Source organism: Botryllus schlosseri, chromosome 10 (genome assembly GCF_051294905.1).
Source record: "Botryllus schlosseri isolate E-star chromosome 10, Bs_hap1, whole genome shotgun sequence".
NCBI lineage: Eukaryota > Metazoa > Chordata > Ascidiacea > Stolidobranchia > Styelidae > Botryllus > Botryllus schlosseri.
Window position 1 is genome coordinate 7,351,388 of NC_137245.1, and position 15,569 is coordinate 7,366,956.

At 41.9% G+C, this 15,569-nt stretch overlaps 1 protein-coding gene and 10 non-coding genes across 11 annotated transcripts in view; all 11 read left to right on the forward strand.

The window, feature by feature from the left end:
- Positions 1-15,569, forward strand: part of LOC145449020 (peptidyl-prolyl cis-trans isomerase FKBP1A-like) — a 408,653-nt gene that overhangs the window by 81,860 nt on the left and 311,224 nt on the right. The gene's annotated exons all lie outside the window — the stretch shown is intronic.
- Positions 5,724-5,837, forward strand: LOC145449290 (U5 spliceosomal RNA). The gene has a single exon (XR_013918233.1). It is a non-coding gene; the product is annotated as a U5 spliceosomal RNA (small nuclear RNA).
- LOC145449278 (U5 spliceosomal RNA) lies at positions 6,732-6,845 on the forward strand. The gene has a single exon (XR_013918222.1). It is a non-coding gene; the product is annotated as a U5 spliceosomal RNA (small nuclear RNA).
- Positions 7,740-7,853, forward strand: LOC145449289 (U5 spliceosomal RNA). The gene has a single exon (XR_013918232.1). It is a non-coding gene; the product is annotated as a U5 spliceosomal RNA (small nuclear RNA).
- Positions 8,748-8,861, forward strand: LOC145449244 (U5 spliceosomal RNA). Its single transcript, XR_013918189.1, has one exon. It is a non-coding gene; the product is annotated as a U5 spliceosomal RNA (small nuclear RNA).
- LOC145449245 (U5 spliceosomal RNA) lies at positions 9,727-9,840 on the forward strand. Its single transcript, XR_013918190.1, has one exon. It is a non-coding gene; the product is annotated as a U5 spliceosomal RNA (small nuclear RNA).
- Positions 10,735-10,848, forward strand: LOC145449246 (U5 spliceosomal RNA). Its single transcript, XR_013918191.1, has one exon. It is a non-coding gene; the product is annotated as a U5 spliceosomal RNA (small nuclear RNA).
- On the forward strand, positions 11,743-11,856 carry LOC145449248 (U5 spliceosomal RNA). Its single transcript, XR_013918192.1, has one exon. It is a non-coding gene; the product is annotated as a U5 spliceosomal RNA (small nuclear RNA).
- LOC145449283 (U5 spliceosomal RNA) lies at positions 12,751-12,864 on the forward strand. The gene has a single exon (XR_013918227.1). It is a non-coding gene; the product is annotated as a U5 spliceosomal RNA (small nuclear RNA).
- Positions 13,759-13,872, forward strand: LOC145449249 (U5 spliceosomal RNA). Its single transcript, XR_013918193.1, has one exon. It is a non-coding gene; the product is annotated as a U5 spliceosomal RNA (small nuclear RNA).
- LOC145449250 (U5 spliceosomal RNA) lies at positions 14,767-14,880 on the forward strand. The gene has a single exon (XR_013918194.1). It is a non-coding gene; the product is annotated as a U5 spliceosomal RNA (small nuclear RNA).

The following is a 15,569-nucleotide window of genomic DNA, read 5'->3' on the forward strand; positions in this document are numbered from 1 at the left end:
TCATCACTCGGCCAGTTGGGCTCAGGTGTGGTCGAAGCCAGAAGGTGTTCACCTTTTTTTAGTCACCCCATCAGAACCGGAGGCTAAACAGTGGCATTACGCAGGATTATGACGTGTTTCATTTTAGAGCCATCATCTTGCCAAATCTTCGACATCGGTGGTCATTTTACATAGGGTTACCATATTTTGGAAATCTGAAAAGAGGACACTTTTCCAACTTGCAAAACCGGAGGAAAATCCTGAAAAAATGGTCAATTTTTTCCACATGTTGGTCGGTTGACTGAAAAATTAAAAAGGGACTGTTTTTCTTTCACATTATCAGGTGGTTGACCGAAAAAAGTCAACTTCTTCAAGTTCAAGTTTATTCATAAAATTTCATCACTTCAAAACATCACAAGACTGCAATACAACGAATGATAGGAAGATGGCGAAACGACTAAAAGTAGTCTTAAGATCAGACACCCACCTATATGGGCCTAGGCGATGTAAAGAGGAGGCATGCACACTGAATGAAAGTAAAATAAGATAATATAAAGTGGCAAGCGACGGAAGGCGAGATCGATATGTCAGGTCGGGGTCCGGTTTAAATGGTGAGGGCTGACTAGCTCTCATTCAGTTGAAATTGCTTGTAATTCGACTTAAATGTAGGCATGCCCGACGACTGTCGGATAACCGGCGAGATACTGGTCCACACTTCAGGTCCGGCATATTTGATAGAGCGATGATCTTTTTTGTCAATCATATGGTAGTTGAACGACGTGGACGCGCGTGTGTCGTAGCCTACAGTACTTATGCACTTTTGATACCGAGGTAAATTAGTCACTGAGGTTTTCGGGGCAGTGGCCGCAGTGGAACTGATACATAAACTTTGCAATTTCTAGTTTCCGCATATCAGGATCCTGATCCTTTCCGGATCAGCTCCCGAAATACCTGCCAGAGCGTTACTTCGGTGCTCATTTACGGTATTTCAGTCGAATTTGGCCGTAAATTTGACCAAAATTCTCAAAAAAAAGAGGACATTTGGGCGTCCTCCGAGGACACTTTTAAAAACGTCAAAAAATAGGACAAATCCTCTTAAATGAAGACGTATGGTAACCCTATTTTACACCATATCGACATTATGCTTATTATGGCCAATACACCACACGATTTCGATATAACGAAAAGATAGGCGGGTGCCGAAACGACTTGGAGTAGTCTTTTAATCAGACACCCAACATTAAGACTTGAACTAACTAATTTAGTGAGGTGATGGTCAGCTAACAAACGGTTTTTTGAGAAGTTCTAGTTGCTGATTTTTAAAATAGTGTAGTTCTAGTTGTAGTTGCGGATTTTGAAAATTGAGTAGTCCTAGTTCCTGTTGCACATTTGAAAGAAATAGTTGCTGAACAACTAGAAAACACGTGTGTGGTTTTGGCCGAATTGAGATGCCGGTTTTCTGTTGAATGCTTGTGCACAATGTGCAGCCATTGCTCGCTCACAGCCATCACTGCTAACGTGCAGTGGCGTAGTCAGCGGGTGACTTTTTTGGGTCGGAATCTCTCCCGCCATTTCAAACTCGAAAACCCGTTCTTTTGAAATGTCAATTCAATGTCTAGTATTTCCGATAAAATAAAATTGATCTGTTGGCTAGGGGAATGAAATCCAGTTCTGTACACGGTTCATAACCCTAAATAACTTGGGAACCCCTACGTTACTGATGGGCAGCTGTTTTCTGAGAATGACAGGCATGACATACGTTGGCGAGCCAAGTCAAAAGTTTGCTCTATATTCGGCGGTGTATTAATTTCTAATAATTTAGAAATTTAAGGCAATGAATTACGCGGTAACTCAAGCTTCTGGGTGGATGTGTTACCATTAGGAAATTATAAGAATTTAGAGTCAAAGTAGGCCCTACAGAGATATAGCCTAATATTTATCGCGCGTAATTATTCAAAACAATGGTGAACAAGAAACATTGGCAACTCTTTTTAATCACACCAACCTATATAGACACGTACTTCTATTAAGACACCAAAATGTAAGGGATGTTACAGCTTGGTCACGATCCCGAGCGGTGTGTAGTTTGGTAAAATCGCGCGTACTGTTGGTTTTGTATTTTCGCTGGCAGGTTTTCCGAATTCGTCTTCTCGCAGTTTCAGCCGAAAGACTCTGTGCTTATGTCACAAACCCGACTCAAATTAACCCATGTTATATCGACTTTATTATGGCTATAGATTAGGGGAGATGTGACAGCCTACCGATGGATCACTGGGACCAAAAATACTTGAAAAATTAACCATGATAACTCCATGATTACACTCCGTCTACAATTTGTCTACAATTGTATGCTGGCATTTCCTCACATACGAAAAAACTTCGACGTGCGCGAGTTATGGAGTCTCTGCGACAGTGGTTTTCTGTTTTTTTTTTGTTTTTTGTTTTGTGGAGGGGGGGGGGTGTAAAATAAATTTCGATCGACGCATACGTTTTTCTCTGTAACTTTCAACATGAACGAACCAGCAATCATTTTTTATGGGAGTGCAGTGATTGTAACTGGCTATATAATGGCACAGATTCTTCTATTCAATACCCTCCTTGGGTGGATATTTTTTCGATTCATTCATAAAATTCATAGGGTGCATGGGAACCGATGATACAATAGCCAAATCAAGCAGAATAGAATTACGTGATTTTATGGCCATATTTGAGTTATTATTCATTCTATTTTTGACGGTTGCGACCAAATACTCTTCTTTGGCTTGCTGTAGCTTAGATTATATTACACAACAAGAAAAGTTGTAACATTTGAGTTTTTGAGAGTATGTCTCATAGGTCCCCGGGTCGTGGGCCTTTGGACCCACCGGGTGGGGACCGATGATACGTTCGAGCAACAAATTTTGAGCGTTCATTGATATTTATCGAAAAGACGGATATTCATGTATATATGCGCGATAGGTAGAGCTTGTATCGAAGTGTTGAGCCAGCAAAGTATCTGCTGTTATCGGCTGAACATTTTGGGGCCAGAGATCATTTTCCAATTTTTGATCAATCGGTATCACATCTCCCCTACGCCAGGGGTCGGCTACCCCTGGCACGCGTACCATAAATGGCATGCAAGATGATTTTTTATGGCATGCTAAATAATTTGATGTGCATTATGATCATGTTTCTTGCAAAAAGAGAAACAGAAGTTTTCGAAATTAAAAAACCTCGAAGGAGAATCCAAATTATTTCGCGAATCAACATGAAGTAGGGTCTTTTGTGACAGTTTATTTTTCTTCAAAAATTTTTTCCGCACATCCAGCATATCGTCCGTATTTTGCCCGCGGGCCGTAAAATGCCCAGGTTTGCCCTACCCTAATTTACAAGCCTTCGGTGAACCTTCAGTTTTCAGTGAGCCACAAAACAAAAGTCTAACACATGTGTGCACACCAGGGCTTTGGAGCAGCCGTAAATTTTATCTGCTCCAACTCCAGCTCTTCTATCGTAGGCCTACATTAGCTCCGGAGCCGCATTATTACCACCTCTCCGGCTCCGGCTCCGGCTCTGACAATTATCGAATGGGTCTGTCTATATTAGGGGTGGCTAAACCGCGACCCGCTGGCCGAATATGGTCCGCGAGAGGGTTTTGACTGGCCCGAGAGGTAATTTCCTATTATATGATCGAAATCCTGTTACATTATCGAAAATGAATTGCTCACATTGTGAACTTGCAAGGCCAACCAAAAATTACAAGTCTGACTGCGACACTTGGGATGTTGATGACTAAAATATCAGTTCCGACGCATTGGCAGATCCAGGGTCCTGTCACATTTTTAGTAAATCTTCGTACATTACACTTGACTAAACTAAAATAGTAGTGAAATTTTTCTTCACGCTTCGCGTATTTAATTGTCACGCGATTTCTTGCTTGGTAGCCTACCCCCTCCTGAAAATGAAAAAAACGCCTAATTTACCCGATTGAGTCTAACTGTATTCGCAATTACGGCAGAAAGTCTTTTCGCGTTTGCGCTCGCAGAAAGATCGTCGACGATGAAATGTAGGCCCAAAATGATTGTCGCATATTACCGGAAACCTTCGATATCGATGTGTCCAGACGCCGAATAGTCGTGTCCTTGCAGACTGAGCCCAGCGGGCGGTATACACAGTAGACCCGCAATATACTCAAGTAATAATATTATTGATCCAGTTCATTTATAAACTTTGAAAATTTCACCCGCTTGGCGCGGCTAGCGGACCGCGCACTCGTTCGTCAATTGCATGTGCCCCTTAGCCGAAAAGGTGGGCCATCCCTGGTCTATATAGATTACTAATATACCCATAGGTTAGTTATCTACAGTAATCTAGAGTCTGTCAGCCGACAGTAACATTGGATGCAGCAACGAAGACATAGGTGCCGCCGTGTCGGCTTGTGACGTCATAATGAATAATTGTCAATTGTCGATAATATCATAGTTGCACTCATAGTTGCACTCATCATAGTTTCACATAGTACTCTATAGTTGCACTAGAACGCACTTTACTCCATGCCATTGCTGTGCACAGCATTAAAATTCAGATATGGTTGTTACATATATAACAGCATCTTATGAAAAACGTCGAAGCCGGAGCTGCTCCTCAAATAACGGGCTCCAGCTCATGAGTGCCGAAAATCCATTTTACACAAAGAGCGATGGTGGCGAATATAATATTACGGGCAACGCTTTCAACGACCTTTTTGGGCAGGGGCGGGCAACATAGGGCCCGCGGGCCGGATCCAGCCTGAGACGGGATTTTGTGCGGCCCGCCGACTGTCTACGGTCTTACGTGATGATGTGGCCCGCGTTGCCGTCTACAGGCAATTAGGCGCAAACATTTTCGATCATGAATATTAGCAAGATATAGCGACGTTCAAATACAACTGATGTCCATCGCATTGACGTGGCCAGGGGCGAATGGGGCCATGCCATTCCAAATTTTTCGAAAATATTTGTAACATCTGTAAATAGTGCAATATTTTCGGGTAGATGGATTGATGTTAGATGGAAGAATGATAACCGCACAAAGTGAAGAATCTGCGATAAGCTCATGAATGTATATTTTTATGCCATGATCAATCTTCAAAATTATAATTATGCAGGGATATCATACTTCTGTGGCACAAATTCCAAACGCTCTTTAGCGCCCACTAGCGTATTTCAAGATGAGGTATGAGCAGTGAGCACATTGCCGATCAATATGACGTGACACCAGCAAAGCTTTGCCTCTCGACTAGAGGTGGCCACGATCCGGTTCAGGACTATTGTTGTGTGTGCGCTGTAAGTTATAACCAGGGCCAAGCCACATTTTTCATCCCCCCCCCCACCAAATAAACACTGATCCTTACTATATGCATCTGATCGGTAATGATTTGAGTGAATAACGTCAATAATATCGGATATTCTATATATAACTATATGATTTTGAACCTCTCTCCGCACACATGATCAGAGTTAGCAGTTGAGCTGGTGGGGTATGATGACTTCGAAAATGCAAGGAGCGTAATTGTACATCGCTAAGTCATGTTCAAGTCACACTGATAAGATTATTTATCAGCCTAATGCCGGTGCGCATTGCACCACTGAGCTGTATAAAAACCGAACATCCGGTGGTTTCCAACCTTTTATGGTCGCGATTCCATTTCCAATTTGAAAATGTTCCTAAAATCATTACAGAAATCAGGAATCCGGCCCGCCTTATGTTAATATTGACCTATCCGAGCCTGCTCTGGTCCCTCTTCATCTCGCTCACGAATCTTTCGCCTTTTACTAAAGATATCCGTGGGGAGGGGCGCTTCAGGAGTTTCATCCATTTTTCGTCGTATGGTGTGCCTGGCTCTCTCTTGAATGTAAATCGTAGTCGCGCAGTTACTCGATATCGCAGGATGACAATAACTTGATGTCTATTTGTGCATGAACGCTGGACGAGTACGTACAAACATTACACTTTTTTGGAGGGAGGCAAAGTAAAAAAGGATTTCGACTCTGCCCGTCGCATTTCGACACACAATGTCTCACTTGAGCGTTCATGTGAACTATGAGAATATATTCGACTACTCTCGAAAAACCTATCAATTCCCCTCGCAACGCTTATTCGTCCGCAGTTATCTCCATTAAACCAGTCTACATTATGTCTTCGTTATTCACTGACCTCTCGTGTCTTGCTTATTGTCATAAGCTGGCTATTCTTGGATGTTTCTGCATAAAACCTTATCTTTAACCCTTTTTATGGCCGTACATTCCGTTCCACTTTTCTTTACACCTAATATATTTTTGAAATTTATACAAGGCTCGTGTGCTTCAAGCCGCATTCCCCGAATCAACCCGTAATTATTCATATTCATATAAATCAGGGTCATGTCACGCTCGAACGACGCGTCGATCCAACTTCAACACAATTCTCCGTGATGATAACTTCATAATTCAATGGAAACGTTCCATTTTGAAGAGAGAGAAAGAGCTTTGTATTACATACTTCGTATACTGCGATACGACATATCCGGCATGGAAAATAGTGCATATAATTTCGGTACACGAACGCCAGTAAAACGTATATATGGAACTGATGCTCTCGCAGAAATGTTTTCGAGAGACACGCGATGTTGCATAGCGAAAGATGTCCATATTCCAAACGCTTTCGTCTCTTGGCCTCAAAAATAGATCCAGCAACCACCGCAACCTTTATGATGAGGTCAGGTTCAACGTCGTCAATTATACAGGATATCGTTAAAGTGCTCTGGCCCCTCTTCATTTCGCGAACAAATCTTTCGCCTTTTACTAAAGATTTCCGTGGGGAGGGGCGCTTCAGGAGTTTCATCCATTTTTCGTCGTCAGGTGTGCCTGGCTCTCTCTTGAATGTAAATCGTAGTCGCGCAGTTACTCGATATCGCAGGATGACAATAACTTGATGTCTATTTGTGCATGAACGCTGGACGAGTACGTACAAATCTTACACTTCTTTTTGGGGAGTCAAAGTAAAAAGGGATTTCGACTCCGCCCGTCGTATTTCGACACACAATGTCTCACTTGAGCGTTCATGTGAACTATGAGAATACATTCGACTACTCTATAAAAACGTATTAATTCCCCTCGCAACGCTTATTCGTCCGCAGTTATCTCCATTAAACCAGTCTACATTATGTCTTCGTTATTCACTGACCTCTCTTGTCTTGCTTATTGTCATAAGCTGGCTATTCTTGGATGTTTCTGCATAAAACCTTATCTTTAACCCTTTTTATGGCCGTACATTCCGTTCCACTTTTCTTTACACCTAATATATTTTTGAAATTTATACAAGGCTCGTGTGCTTCAAGCCGCATTCCCCGAATCAACCCGTAATTAATCATATTCATATAAATCAGGGTCATGTCACGCTCGAACGACGCGTCGATCCAACTTCAACACAATTCTCCGTGATGATAACTTCATAATTCAATGGAAACGTTCCATTTTGAAGAGAGAGAAAGAGCTTTGTATTACATACTTCGTATACTGCGATACGACATATCCGGCATGGAAAATAGTGCATATAATTTCGGTACACGAACGCCAGTAAAACGTATATATGGAACTGATGCTCTCGCAGAAATGTTTTCGAGAGACACGCGATGTTGCATAGCGAAAGATGTCCATAATCCAAACGCTTTCGTCTCTTGGCCTCCAAAATAGATCCAGCAACCACCGCAACCTTTATGATGAGGTCAGGTTCAACGTCGTCAATTATACAGGATATCGTTAAAGTGCTCTGGCCCCTCTTCATTTCGCGAACAAATCTTTCGCCTTTTACTAAAGATTTCCGTGGGGAGGGGCGCTTCAGGAGTTTCATCCATTTTTCGTCGTCAGGTGTGCCTGGCTCTCTCTTGAATGTAAATCGTAGTCGCGCAGTTACTCGATATCGCAGGATGACAATAACTTGATGTCTATTTGTGCATGAACGCTGGACGAGTACGTACAAATATTACACTTCTTTTTGGGGAGTCAAAGTAAAAAAGGATTTCGACTCCGCCCGTCGTATTTCGACACACAATGTCTCACTTGAGCGTTCATGTGAACTATGAGAATATATTCGACTACTCTATAAAAACGTATTAATTCCCCTCGCAACGCTTATTCGTCCGCAGTTATCTCCATTAAACCAGTCTACATTATGTCTTCGTTATTCACTGACCTCTCTTGTCTTGCTTATTGTCATAAGCTGGCTATTCTTGGATGTTTCTGCATAAAACCTTATCTTTAACCCTTTTTATGGCCGTACATTCCGTTCCACTTTTCTTTACACCTAATATATTTTTGAAATTTATACAAGGCTCGTGTGCTTCAAGCCGCATTCCCCGAATCAACCCGTAATTAATCATATTCATATAAATCAGGGTCATGTCACGCTCGAACGACGCGTCGATCCAACTTCAACACAATTCTCCGTGATGATAACTTCATAATTCAATAGAAACGTTCCATTTTGAAGAGAGAGAAAGAGCTTTGTATTACATACTTCGTATACTGCGATACGACATATCCGGCATGGAAAATAGTGCATATAATTTCGGTACACGAACGCCAGTAAAACGTATATATGGAACTGATGCTCTCGCAGAAATGTTTTCGAGAGACACGCGATGTTGCATAGCGAAAGATGTCCATAATCCAAACGCTTTCGTCTCTTGGCCTCCAAAATAGATCCAGCAACCACCGCAACCTTTATGATGAGGTCAGGTTCAACGTCGTCAATTATACAGGATATCGTTAAAGTGCTCTGGCCCCTCTTCATTTCGCGAACAAATCTTTCGCCTTTTACTAAAGATTTCCGTGGGGAGGGGCGCTTCAGGAGTTTCATCCATTTTTCGTCGTCAGGTGTGCCTGGCTCTCTCTTGAATGTAAATCGTAGTCGCGCAGTTACTCGATATCGCAGGATGACAATAACTTGATGTCTATTTGTGCATGAACGCTGGACGAGTACGTACAAATATTACACTTCTTTTTGGGGAGTCAAAGTAAAAAAGGATTTCGACTCCGCCCGTCGTATTTCGACACACAATGTCTCACTTGAGCGTTCATGTGAACTATGAGAATATATTCGACTACTCTATAAAAACGTATTAATTCCCCTCGCAACGCTTATTCGTCCGCAGTTATCTCCATTAAACCAGTCTACATTATGTCTTCGTTATTCACTGACCTCTCTTGTCTTGCTTATTGTCATAAGCTGGCTATTCTTGGATGTTTCTGCATAAAACCTTATCTTTAACCCTTTTTATGGCCGTATATATTTTTGAAATTTATACAAGGCTCGTGTGCTTCAAGCCGCATTCCCCGAATCAACCCGTAATTAATCATATTCATATAAATCAGGGTCATGTCACGCTCGAACGACGCGTCGATCCAACTTCAACACAATTCTCCGTGATGATAACTTCATAATTCAATGGAAACGTTCCATTTTGAAGAGAGAGAAAGAGCTTTGTATTACATACTTCGTATACTGCGATACGACATATCCGGCATGGAAAATAGTGCATATAATTTCGGTACACGAACGCCAGTAAAACGTATATATGGAACTGATGCTCTCGCAGAAATGTTTTCGAGAGACACGCGATGTTGCATAGCGAAAGATGTCCATAATCCAAACGCTTTCGTCTCTTGGCCTCCAAAATTGATCCAGCAACCACCGCAACCTTTATGATGAGGTCAGGTTCAACGTCGTCAATTATACAGGATATCGTTGAAGTGCTCTGGCCCCTCTTCATTTCGCGAACAAATCTTTCGCCTTTTACTAAAGATTTCCGTGGGGAGGGGCGCTTCAGGAGTTTCATCCATTTTTCGTCGTCAGGTGTGCCTGGCTCTCTCTTGAATGTAAATCGTAGTCGCGCAGTTACTCGATATCGCAGGATGACCATAACTTGATGTCTATTTGTGCATGAACGCTGGACGAGTACGTACAAATATTACACTTCTTTTTGGGGAGGCAAAGTAAAAAAGGATTTCGACTCTGCCCGTCGCATTTCGACACACAATGTCTCACTTGAGCGTTCATGTGAACTATGAGAATATATTCGACTACTCTCGAAAAACCTATCAATTCCCCTCGCAACGCTTATTCGTCCGCAGTTATCTCCATTAAACCAGTCTACATTATGTCTTCGTTATTCACTGACCTCTCGTGTCTTGCTTATTGTCATAAGCTGGCTATTCTTGGATGTTTCTGCATAAAACCTTATCTTTAACCCTTTTTATGGCCGTACATTCCGTTCCACTTTTCTTTACACCTAATATATTTTTGAAATTTATACAAGGCTCGTGTGCTTCAAGCCGCATTCCCCGAATCAACCCGTAATTAATCATATTCATATAAATCAGGGTCATGTCACGCTCGAACGACGCGTCGATCCAACTTCAACACAATTCTCCGTGATGATAACTTCATAATTCAATGGAAACGTTCCATTTTGAAGAGAGAGAAAGAGCTTTGTATTACATACTTCGTATACTGCGATACGACATATCCGGCATGGAAAATAGTGCATATAATTTCGGTACACGAACGCCAGTAAAACGTATATATGGAACTGATGCTCTCGCAGAAATGTTTTCGAGAGACACGCGATGTTGCATAGCGAAAGATGTCCATAATCCAAACGCTTTCGTCTCTTGGCCTCCAAAATTGATCCAGCAACCACCGCAACCTTTATGATGAGGTCAGGTTCAACGTCGTCAATTAGACAGGATATCGTTAAAGTGCTCTGGCCCCTCTTCATTTCGCGAACAAATCTTTCGCCTTTTACTAAAGATTTCCGTGGGGAGGGGCGCTTCAGGAGTTTCATCCATTTTTCGTCGTCAGGTGTGCCTGGCTCTCTCTTGAATGTAAATCGTAGTCGCGCAGTTACTCGATATCGCAGGATGACCATAACTTGATGTCTATTTGTGCATGAACGCTGGACGAGTACGTACAAATATTACACTTCTTTTTGGGGAGGCAAAGTAAAAAAGGATTTCGACTCCGCCCGTCGCATTTCGACACACAATGTCTCACTTGAGCGTTCATGTGAACTATGAGAATATATTCGACTACTCTCGAAAAACCTATCAATTCCCCTCGCAACGCTTATTCGTCCGCAGTTATCTCCATTAAACCAGTCTACATTATGTCTTCGTTATTCACTGACCTCTCGTGTCTTGCTTATTGTCATAAGCTGGCTATTCTTGGATGTTTCTGCATAAAACCTTATCTTTAACCCTTTTTATGGCCGTACATTCCGTTCCACTTTTCTTTACACCTAATATATTTTTGAAATTTATACAAGGCTCGTGTGCTTCAAGCCGCATTCCCCGAATCAACCCGTAATTAATCATATTCATATAAATCAGGGTCATGTCACGCTCGAACGACGCGTCGATCCAACTTCAACACAATTCTCCGTGATGATAACTTCATAATTCAATGGAAACGTTCCATTTTGAAGAGAGAGAATGAGCTTTGTATTACATACTTCATATACTGCGATACGACATATCCGGCATGGAAAATAGTGCATATAATTTCGGTACACGAACGCCAGTAAAACGTATATATGGAACTGATGCTCTCGCAGAAATGTTTTCGAGAGACACGCGATGTTGCATAGCGAAAGATGTCCATAATCCAAACGCTTTCGTCTCTTGGCCTCCAAAATTGATCCAGCAACCACCGCAACCTTTATGATGAGGTCAGGTTCAACGTCGTCAATTAGACAGGATATCGTTAAAGTGCTCTGGCCCCTCTTCATTTCGCGAACAAATCTTTCGCCTTTTACTAAAGATTTCCGTGGGGAGGGGCGCTTCAGGAGTTTCATCCATTTTTCGTCGTCAGGTGTGCCTGGCTCTCTCTTGAATGTAAATCGTAGTCGCGCAGTTACTCGATATCGCAGGATGACCATAACTTGATGTCTATTTGTGCATGAACGCTGGACGAGTACGTACAAATATTACACTTCTTTTTGGGGAGGCAAAGTAAAAAAGGATTTCGACTCTGCCCGTCGCATTTCGACACACAATGTCTCACTTGAGCGTTCATGTGAACTATGAGAATATATTCGACTACTCTCGAAAAACGTATTAATTCCCCTCGCAACGCTTATTCGTCCGCAGTTATCTCCATTAAACCAGTCTACATTATGTCTTCGTTATTCACTGACCTCTCTTGTCTTGCTTATTGTCATAAGCTGGCTATTCTTGGATGTTTCTGCATAAAACCTTATCTTTAACCCTTTTTATGGCCGTACATTCCGTTCCACTTTTCTTTACACCTAATATATTTTTGAAATTTATACAAGGCTCGTGTGCTTCAAGCCGCATTCCCCGAATCAACCCGTAAATAATCATATTCATATAAATCAGGGTCATGTCACGCTCGAACGACGCGTCGATCCAACTTCAAGACAATTCTCTGTGATGATAACTTCATAATTCAATGGAAACGTTCCATTTTGAAGAGAGAGAAAGAGCTTTGTATTACATACTTCGTATACTGCGATACGACATATCCGGCATGGAAAATAGTGCATATAATTTCGGTACACGAACGCCAGTAAAACGGATATATGGAACTGATGCTCTCGCAGAAATGTTTTCGAGAGACACGCGATGTTGCATAGCGAAAGATGTCCATAATCCAAACGCTTTCGTCTCTTGGCCTCCAAAATTGATCCAGCAACCACCGCAACCTTTATGATGAGGTCAGGTTCAACGTCGTCAATTATACAGGATATCGTTAAAGTGCTCTGGCCCCTCTTCATTTCGCGAACAAATCTTTCGCCTTTTACTAAAGATTTCCGTGGGGAGGGGCGCTTCAGGAGTTTCATCCACCTTTCGTCGTCAGGTGTGCCTGGCTCTCTCTTGAATGTAAATCGTAGTCGCGCAGTTACTCGATATCGCAGGATGACCATAACTTGATGTCTATTTGTGCATGAACGCTGGACGAGTACGTACAAATATTACACTTCTTTTTGGGGAGGCAAAGTAAAAAAGGATTTCGACTCTGCCCGTCGCATTTCGACACACAATGTCTCACTTGAGCGTTCATGTGAACTATGAGAATATATTCGACTACTCTCGAAAAACGTATTAATTCCCCTCGCAACGCTTATTCGTCCGCAGTTATCTCCATTAAACCAGTCTACATTATGTCTTCGTTATTCACTGACCTCTCTTGTCTTGCTTATTGTCATAAGCTGGCTATTCTTGGATGTTTCTGCATAAAACCTTATCTTTAACCCTTTTTATGGCCGTACATTCCGTTCCACTTTTCTTTACACCTAATATATTTTTGAAATTTATACAAGGCTCGTGTGCTTCAAGCCGCATTCCCCGAATCAACCCGTAAATAATCATATTCATATAAATCAGGGTCATGTCACGCTCGAACGACGCGTCGATCCAACTTCAAGACAATTCTCTGTGATGATAACTTCATAATTCAATGGAAACGTTCCATTTTGAAGAGAGAGAAAGAGCTTTGTATTACATACTTCGTATACTGCGATACGACATATCCGGCATGGAAAATAGTGCATATAATTTCGGTACACGAACGCCAGTAAAACGGATATATGGAACTGATGCTCTCGCAGAAATGTTTTCGAGAGACACGCGATGTTGCATAGCGAAAGATGTCCATAATCCAAACGCTTTCGTCTCTTGGCCTCCAAAATTGATCCAGCAACCACCGCAACCTTTATGATGAGGTCAGGTTCAACGTCGTCAATTATACAGGATATCGTTAAAGTGCTCTGGCCCCTCTTCATTTCGCGAACAAATCTTTCGCCTTTTACTAAAGATTTCCGTGGGGAGGGGCGCTTCAGGAGTTTCATCCATTTTTCGTCGTCAGGTGTGCCTGGCTCTCTCTTGAATGTAAATCGTAGTCGCGCAGTTACTCGATATCGCAGGATGACCATAACTTGATGTCTATTTGTGCATGAACGCTGGACGAGTACGTACAAATATTACACTTCTTTTTGGGGAGGCAAAGTAAAAAAGGATTTCGACTCCGCCCGTCGCATTTCGACACACAATGTCTCACTTGAGCGTTCATGTGAACTATGAGAATATATTCGACTACTCTCGAAAAACCTATCAATTCCCCTCGCAACGCTTATTCGTCCGCAGTTATCTCCATTAAACCAGTCTACATTATGTCTTCGTTATTCACTGACCTCTCGTGTCTTGCTTATTGTCATAAGCTGGCTATTCTTGGATGTTTCTGCATAAAACCTTATCTTTAACCCTTTTTATGGCCGTACATTCCGTTCCACTTTTCTTTACACCTAATATATTTTTGAAATTTATACAAGGCTCGTGTGCTTCAAGCCGCATTCCCCGAATCAACCCGTAATTAATCATATTCATATAAATCAGGGTCATGTCACGCTCGAACGACGCGTCGATCCAACTTCAACACAATTCTCCGTGATGATAACTTCATAATTCAATGGAAACGTTCCATTTTGAAGAGAGAGAATGAGCTTTGTATTACATACTTCATATACTGCGATACGACATATCCGGCATGGAAAATAGTGCATATAATTTCGGTACACGAACGCCAGTAAAACGTATATATGGAACTGATGCTCTCGCAGAAATGTTTTCGAGAGACACGCGATGTTGCATAGCGAAAGATGTCCATAATCCAAACGCTTTCGTCTCTTGGCCTCCAAAATTGATCCAGCAACCACCGCAACCTTTATGATGAGGTCAGGTTCAACGTCGTCAATTAGACAGGATATCGTTAAAGTGCTCTGGCCCCTCTTCATTTCGCGAACAAATCTTTCGCCTTTTACTAAAGATTTCCGTGGGGAGGGGCGCTTCAGGAGTTTCATCCATTTTTCGTCGTCAGGTGTGCCTGGCTCTCTCTTGAATGTAAATCGTAGTCGCGCAGTTACTCGATATCGCAGGATGACAATAACTTGATGTCTATTTGTGCATGAACGCTGGACGAGTACGTACAAATATTACACTTCTTTTTGGGGAGGCAAAGTAAAAAAGGATTTCGACTCTGCCCGTCGCATTTCGACACACAATGTCTCACTTGAGCGTTCATGTGAACTATGAGAATATATTCGACTACTCTCGAAAAACGTATTAATTCCCCTCGCAACGCTTATTCGTCCGCAGTTATCTCCATTAAACCAGTCTACATTATGTCTTCGTTATTCACTGACCTCTCTTGTCTTGCTTATTGTCATAAGCTGGCTATTCTTGGATGTTTCTGCATAAAACCTTATCTTTAACCCTTTTTATGGCCGTACATTCCGTTCCACTTTTCTTTACACCTAATATATTTTTGAAATTTATACAAGGCTCGTGTGCTTCAAGCCGCATTCCCCGAATCAACCCGTAAATAATTATATTCATATAAATCAGGGTCATGTCACGCTCGAACGACGCGTCGATCCAACTTCAAGACAATTCTCTGTGATGATAACTTCATAATTCAATGGAAACGTTCCATTTTGAAGAGAGAGAAAGAGCTTTGTATTACATACTTCGTATACTGCGATACGACATATCCGGCATGGAAAATAGTGCATATAATTT